Source organism: Myodes glareolus, chromosome 15 (assembly GCF_982192425.1).
Source record: "Myodes glareolus chromosome 15, mMyoGla1.1, whole genome shotgun sequence".
Taxonomy (NCBI): Eukaryota; Metazoa; Chordata; class Mammalia; order Rodentia; family Cricetidae; genus Myodes; species Myodes glareolus.
This window is the reverse complement of record NC_142040.1, coordinates 3,680,726-3,687,699: the sequence shown is the minus strand read 5'-3', so window position 1 is coordinate 3,687,699 and position 6,974 is coordinate 3,680,726. Positions and strand designations below refer to the sequence as shown.

At 38.9% G+C, this 6,974-nt stretch overlaps 1 pseudogene; it reads left to right on the top strand.

The window, feature by feature from the left end:
- Positions 1-1,324: 1,324 nt before the first annotated feature.
- LOC125394082 (elongin-C pseudogene) lies at positions 1,325-1,736 on the top strand (annotated as a pseudogene).
- The last annotated feature ends 5,238 nt before the right edge of the window (positions 1,737-6,974 follow it).

Below are 6,974 nucleotides of genomic sequence, written 5' to 3'. Positions count from 1 at the left end.
AGTATACTTTATTTATGACAGGCCAGTAGGGACAATTTGTGAGCCAAATTAAAATAAACCTTAGCAGGGAATATAGAAATGACTCAGTGGGTCATACAAGTATGGGAATGTGTGTATGAATGCCCAGCCCCCAAGTACAAAGCTGGGGACAAAGACAGGCAGATCTCATGGCCTTGAGGGATAGCCAAATTGCAAGCCTCTAGAGGCCCAAAAGTGTGAGCACATTTCCACATTGATCAAAGGAGTCAGAGAGTTGAATTTTATTTCTATTCCTTCAAGTTATTGAGTTTCTACCTCAAACAAAGGCCCCACCTAGATTTAGAGAGAGTTCTGCTCTCTCAAGGTTATTGTCAACAAGAGTACCTAATAGCCCGGCCTTGTATTTCAAGAATAGAGAAGTAGATCTGTTTCTACCTCAAACAAAAGTCTTAGGATCCACCTAAGTTCCAGTTCCCTTAAAGAGATAACTTTTGATTCCACCCAGGGAGTGGTTTGTCTACAGAATGTTTTGGTCTAGGGTGAGAGCATGACTTGTTTTGTTCTAGCAATAGAATGTTTAACTATTAATGTAGTCCATGACCTTCGACTGGTCTGCTCATTTTCTTGTGTCATGTTTATGCAATTTTTTTTGTCTCACTCCTACCTTTTGAGGTCAGGGGTATTTTAAGCAATTGGAAATTAAATGTGGGCGAATTCCAGTACTCGCTGGAATTCCCCCTCCCAATACTATTCTATATGTTTCTCTATTTTATTATTTTTATTCATGTCTTCATATTCTTTACTATATTTCTAAATACCAATGCCCCTACTCTAGCAAGAGGTATTTTTGTCAAGGCTGGTCCCTGACATGAGCCCTAGGTCAGTGAGGGCCTGTCTTATGGAATCAAGGTGGTAAGTGATAGAGTAGGATGTGGAAAACTCATGTCAGACATACTAGCATACACAGGTATGAATAAACATACATCACATCACACATACATATACACAATAAACAAATAAATGAATAAATTGTAATAAAAATTAAATTTAGTTACTTCTGATCTAAACTGAAATATTGCTTTTAAGGATACACTTAAATTAAATTTAGATAATAAAAATTTGCTGTTTTGCTATCATTTTAATTTGAATTAATCAATTAAAAATTCATTAATAAATTCATTAATCAAGTCTTTAAAAATCTCAGTTTGACGTGCTTGAATGTCCTATTTTTAAAGAGCTGTTTGTCTTTGGATGGGACATCCAAATGAAGCTATTCAAAACTTGACTCCGGGTTGGGGGGGATGGCGGGGCTGAATAGGGGCTGTGGCCGTACATGGGAACACTGCTATGGCGGCTGTGGGATTGGCCAGAAACTGCTGAAGTTCCTGTGGGATCAAGTAGAATTTTATAAGGACATAATGGATGGAGAAGAGAAAACCTATGGTGGCTGTGAAGGCCCTGACACCATGTATGTCAAATTAATATCTTCTGATGGCCATGAATTTATTGTAAAAAAAGAACATGCATTAAAATCAGGAACAATAAAAGCCATGTTGAGTGGACCAGGTCAATTTGTCGAAAATGAAAATAATGAGGTCAATTTTAGAGAGATCCCTTCACACGTGCTCTGGAAAGTGTGCATGTACTTTTCTTACAAGGTCCGCCACACTAACAGCTCCACCAAGATTCCTGAATTCCCAATTGCACTGGAAATTGCACTGGAACTTCTCATGGCTATGAACTTCCTATATTGTTAAATAAAATAAATTATTTTATTTATTTTAATTAATTTAACTGTTAATTTTTTTCAGTATTTAGTACCTGTTGTTCAGTTAGTAATTTTTTCACATATAGCATGTTGCCTGTATGAACTCTAAAGTTAATTGCTGAGCAGATTCCTTCTGTCATCTGCATAGCAGAGTTGAAATTTGTTTACTACATCAACGAATTAAGGACATTACAAGCCAAGAAATAAATAAATAATGCCAGTTTGTAGGTGGTTTGCTTTCTCCTTTGGATGTGACCTTTAAAATAATAAGTAATATAGCCAATCCTGGAATGTATGCATAAACAAACATATTCTACAGGTAAATACAGGGGCTAAGCATTTTTATGTTTTTAGTGTTTTTTTAAGAACCAGTTCTGATCTTAACAGCCACTGAGCATTACTAGAGTTATACAAATAATTACATGTGAAAAACATGTCTATAACTTAGCCAAACCTTGATTTTTGTAACTCAAAGAATAAGAGTTGAAATTTCTTATGTGTTTTTTGATAAACTGCAGTATTGTTTAATTGCAAAAAAAAAAACTTGACTACAAGCTTTTTTGTTTAGCACATCTATTTCTATCATGGGGCTTAGTTGTTTTCTTGAGTCTATCAAAGACAGATTGGAATCATTCTCCTTACATATATGTGCATACATGCACACACACACATGTACACACACACACACACACACACACACACACAGAAATAGTAACCACATTTGTAAGGTTAAAAAGTAAAAGCATGTTTATAGCTTAGAAATCTTCATTAAACTGAAGGATGCATAAATCAAGAATGAAATGAAATTTCACCTCAGTTTATTGAAAGAAGGTCAGGCTATAGGAGTGGACACCACTTTGTAAGTAGTAGGGAGATTTTTTTTTTGACAATGCAAATTTTTTTTGACAAAGCTTGAAGAAGACAATTTTCACTGCTGCATAGAAGTTAGAGTTTGGAGAAAAAAGTTAGAGACAAGAAAATCAGGAAAGCTGTGTGTATCCTGGGTCTGAAATAGCACAGGAAACTGACACAGATGAGCAGGGATAGAGGGAATGTACAACTCCCTGGAACAGTCCATACATGTCTGACAACCAGCTAACTTGCTTGATTTGCAAATTACAAGGAAAGTTTGTAATTTCCAACCTCATTGTTTTTTACTACTACCACTTCAATTCAATCTCTCAATTTCTTGTAAAAATTACTCTAGGCCTGGAGAGATGGCTCAGAGGTTAAGAGCACTGACTGCTCTTCCAGAGGTCCTGAGTTCAATTCCCAGCAACCACATGGTGGCTCACAACCATCTCTAATAAGATTTGGTGCCCGCTTCTGGCACCATACAGCAAGCATACAGACAGACAGAATACTGTATACATAATAAATAAGTAAATCTTTTTAAAAAAATACTCTAAATCCAATATAGGTGTGATATACACACACATATCATTTGTTAAGTTGATATTTTTCTACAGCGTGCAGTGCTTTCTTTAAAAGAAATAGCACGATTCCTGTTTCCATAAATCAGGGGGAAGGGTGGAAAACAATTGTAATCACCTTTGCAAAAGTACATGTGGGGTAGGCTCTCCAGTTGGAGCTGGTTCTTGATTTTCAGGCAGAAATGACATGGATAACCTTGCTGCACACTGTCTGAGGTTTGAAACATATCTAGTAATGAGATGATGCCCCCTCCTTTTCTTTACAAAGTGTGTCACCAGTGTTTTTTGTTGTTGTTGTTTTGTTTTGTTTTGTTTTTCAAGACAGGGTTTTGCTGTAGCTTTGGAGCCTGTCCTAGAACTAGCTCTTGTAGACCAGGCTGGCCTCAAACTCACAGAGATCCACATGCCTCTGCCTCTACCTCTGCCTCTGCCTCTGCCTCTGCTTCCCAAGTGCTGGGATTAAAAGTGTGCACCACCACCACCCACCATCACTAGTAGTTTTTAAACAAACATACTGAATCAAGGTTGAGACAGTGGCTAGGAATGTTGAATCTCAGATTTTACATGTTTTTAAATTTCTTTTCTTTCTATAGATTTTAATATGAAATCAGATTATCTATAGCTACAATTTAGTGTATATAATGAACTTGTTACCATCTGCTCATAAACAATATACCATTTAGAAAACAGGAATATCTATTTATCTTACTTTCCAGAGTTAGATTTTGCCATGTTACTTGTAAAATCCAAAGAGATGTGGCTGATGGGGGCATGTGTCCATCCCATGCAAGGGATACACATTCATTCATTCAGAAAACACATGTCTGTCCCATCCAGGGGCCACATGTCTGTCCTATCCAGAGGACACATTTCTGTACCATACAGGGGGCACACATCTGTCCCATCCAGGGGACACCCATCCATCCCATCCAGACAAAAGCTTAAGAGCCAGCCTGTCAATCTTTTGCTTTGCTGTCTTTACTCTGTTTGGCAGTGAAGAAAGTAGATCCCAACTGCTTTCCCAGGCTGGGTCTCTGCATGACAATAAAATGTCAGGAAGCAGAGCCCTTACCTAATACAGGAGAAAACTAGCTGTACCACAAGCAGGAAATAAGGCCTTGTCTCTGAAAGCCATTGCAATTCTGTGTCATTTGTCCCCACAACATAATCAAATCAACAAGTTTTGATTTGATGAAGGGTATATATATCTACTGAACACCTACACTGTGTTTGAGATATTTTTACAAGAAAGAAATATTGAAGAAAAGATAGTGTGGGTGTAACAAGAAAAAATTCGTGGCAAATAGTCTTCAAATTGTCACTAGCACTAGATGAAAACAACCCACTTTTTCTTTTATGTTTAACAATATGCTGCTATAAAAATGGTCAAATATTTTAAGTGATTTAGGTTAGCAAATGGGTGGCAGAGTTGAGAGTACAACATAATAAATGTGCAAAGAAGTTGAATGTTCTCTCCAGCATCAAAAAGCTGAAGAACAGTAATGCCTCTTATGTCAGAATAGCACAACTGGTGGCTGGGAATTTGTGACCGCTAAGCTAGAATTACCCTTCATTCTTCCACCAAGATCATGTCTCAGAGAAGAGAACCATCATGTCTCCGATAGCACTCAAGGGTTTGGTGGACTGTAGACCATTGTCTGTGACTTGAAGATTGTTCTCCAAGGTGCTTAGCACTTTACCACACTCATGAACATGTTCTGATTTGAAAGGAGTACTTTTGTTTGTCCAAGGAGTGTTCTCTACAGAGGAAAGTGTGGTGTGGGTTAAAAAGTCTGTTGAAAGGATACTGTGATGTTATCCAAAGAAATTAAGGACAGGATGTCTCATGTGTATCATGAATGTTGGTTGTGTGTGTGTGTGTGTGTGTGTATGTGTGAAACAGAAATGTTTAAGACTGTTGTTTCCAGGGGTTCAGAGGACTTATTCTTCTGGCTCAATTCTTTTCCCCACAGAGGAGAAATAGGAAGCATCTGTGGTCACCAGCATGTTTAACATATCTCTCCTTCAAAAATAGTTTATTTTTTTTTTGGTTTTTAACCATTTTATACATGAATATGTTTTGATCATATTTTACCCTTCCTATTCCTCCCTCTTTGCAAGCATCACTAAGTCCACTTCCTAACTTTATGCTGTTTTAAGTCAGTGATCCTTAACCTTCCTAATGTTACAACCCTTTAATGTAGTTTCTCAAGTCATGGTGGCCCAAAACCATAAAATTATTTTCCTTGCTACTGCATATCTGTATTTTTCTTCTGTTATAAATTATAATGTAGTTTCCAGTGGTCTCAGGTTACCCCTATGAAAATGTCATTTGACCCACAAAGGGGTCATGACTCACCAGTTGGGAACCATTTGTTTTAAACAAAGCCTCACCAAGTTTAATTCATATCACCTGCATGCGCAGGGGTATAGGCCTATACCAGTTATTGGTATTGTCCCAATACCAAGGCAACTTATAAAAGAGTTTATTTGGACTTACAGTCTCAGAGGTTTAGAGTCTGTGATAACCGGGCAGAGAAAGCAGGTGGCAGTTCTAGCCTTCAGTGAAGAAGCTGAAAGATCACATCATGAAACACAAGCACGAACCAGAACAAGTAAATCAGGAATGCCATGTGGACTGGAAACCTCAAAGCCTGTGCACACCTAATGACTTGCTTTTTCAGTTAGGACACTAAAGCGCAAAAAAATCCCAAACCAGTTTGGATTCAAAGGTGTAAGGCCCCGCTTTTTCTGTGGATACCCACACCCGATCCAGGCGCGCGCTTTCCCGAACTTGGGCCCACGAGAATGGACGATTGTCCTGAGGGTTTAAATAGACACACACAAAAGAGACCTAGCTCACTTACCAAAGAGTAAATGGCCACTTTATTAAACTCAAGTCTGGTATTTATACCAGTGGGCAAGGAGGTTCAAAAGGGCAAGGCCTCCTCCCATCAGGAGCAGGAGAAGGAGATTACAGGTGCCCAGTGCCTCAGGCAGAATCAGCTGGGAGGGGCCAGGCGTGTGGGGCCCACTGCTAGAACCTTGATTACAGGTGGAATCACCATAACAAAAGAGAGCCAAATTCTTCCTAAGCTATCCCCTCAAGCCAGTGCTAATGCAGAATCTCCACGAAGTGGGGGGGGGACCCTGTGTACCTACAAAAGGGTTATATATTTGAGGGGGAAAAGCTTACAGAACACTGCCCTACCTGACAGCCAGGAAAGGAGTCTAGTCGCTGGAGCAAGAGAGAGAGAGAGAGAGAGAGAGAGAGAGAGAGAGAGAGAGAGAGAGAACAGAGGGCTACCGCTGCTTTTTAAAGAGAAAGCGACCACTCCTCAGTGGGCTGGTATCTCAGCGGCTATGGGCTGAAGGAGCGGAAGGAGCTCCAGCAGCACCCCCCACTTTTGTTTAAGTAAGAGAGTTCTAAACCTACTATGAAATTATATACAATAAGAACAAATATCCTATTCTAACTAGCTTAAGTCTTGTATAATAAATAACTAGGCCAAGTCATGAGACAAAAGTAACTACATTTATCTAGTCTTCAACCCCATCAAAGATCTGAGAAGGGAAATAATGTTACCTGAGTAATTAGGAAGTACAATCAACTTCCAAAACATGCAACAAATCACAGAGACAACTGGCTACCTGGGCAATCACCCAAAGTCATGTTTGCAGCATTGAAGCAACCAACTTTGGCTAAGGCCTAGAGTAACTGACAGATTATTTTTAAAGGCAAGAAATTTTTCAAAACCATCTTTAGCTCCCTTGTCAAAAATTAGGTGTTCGTA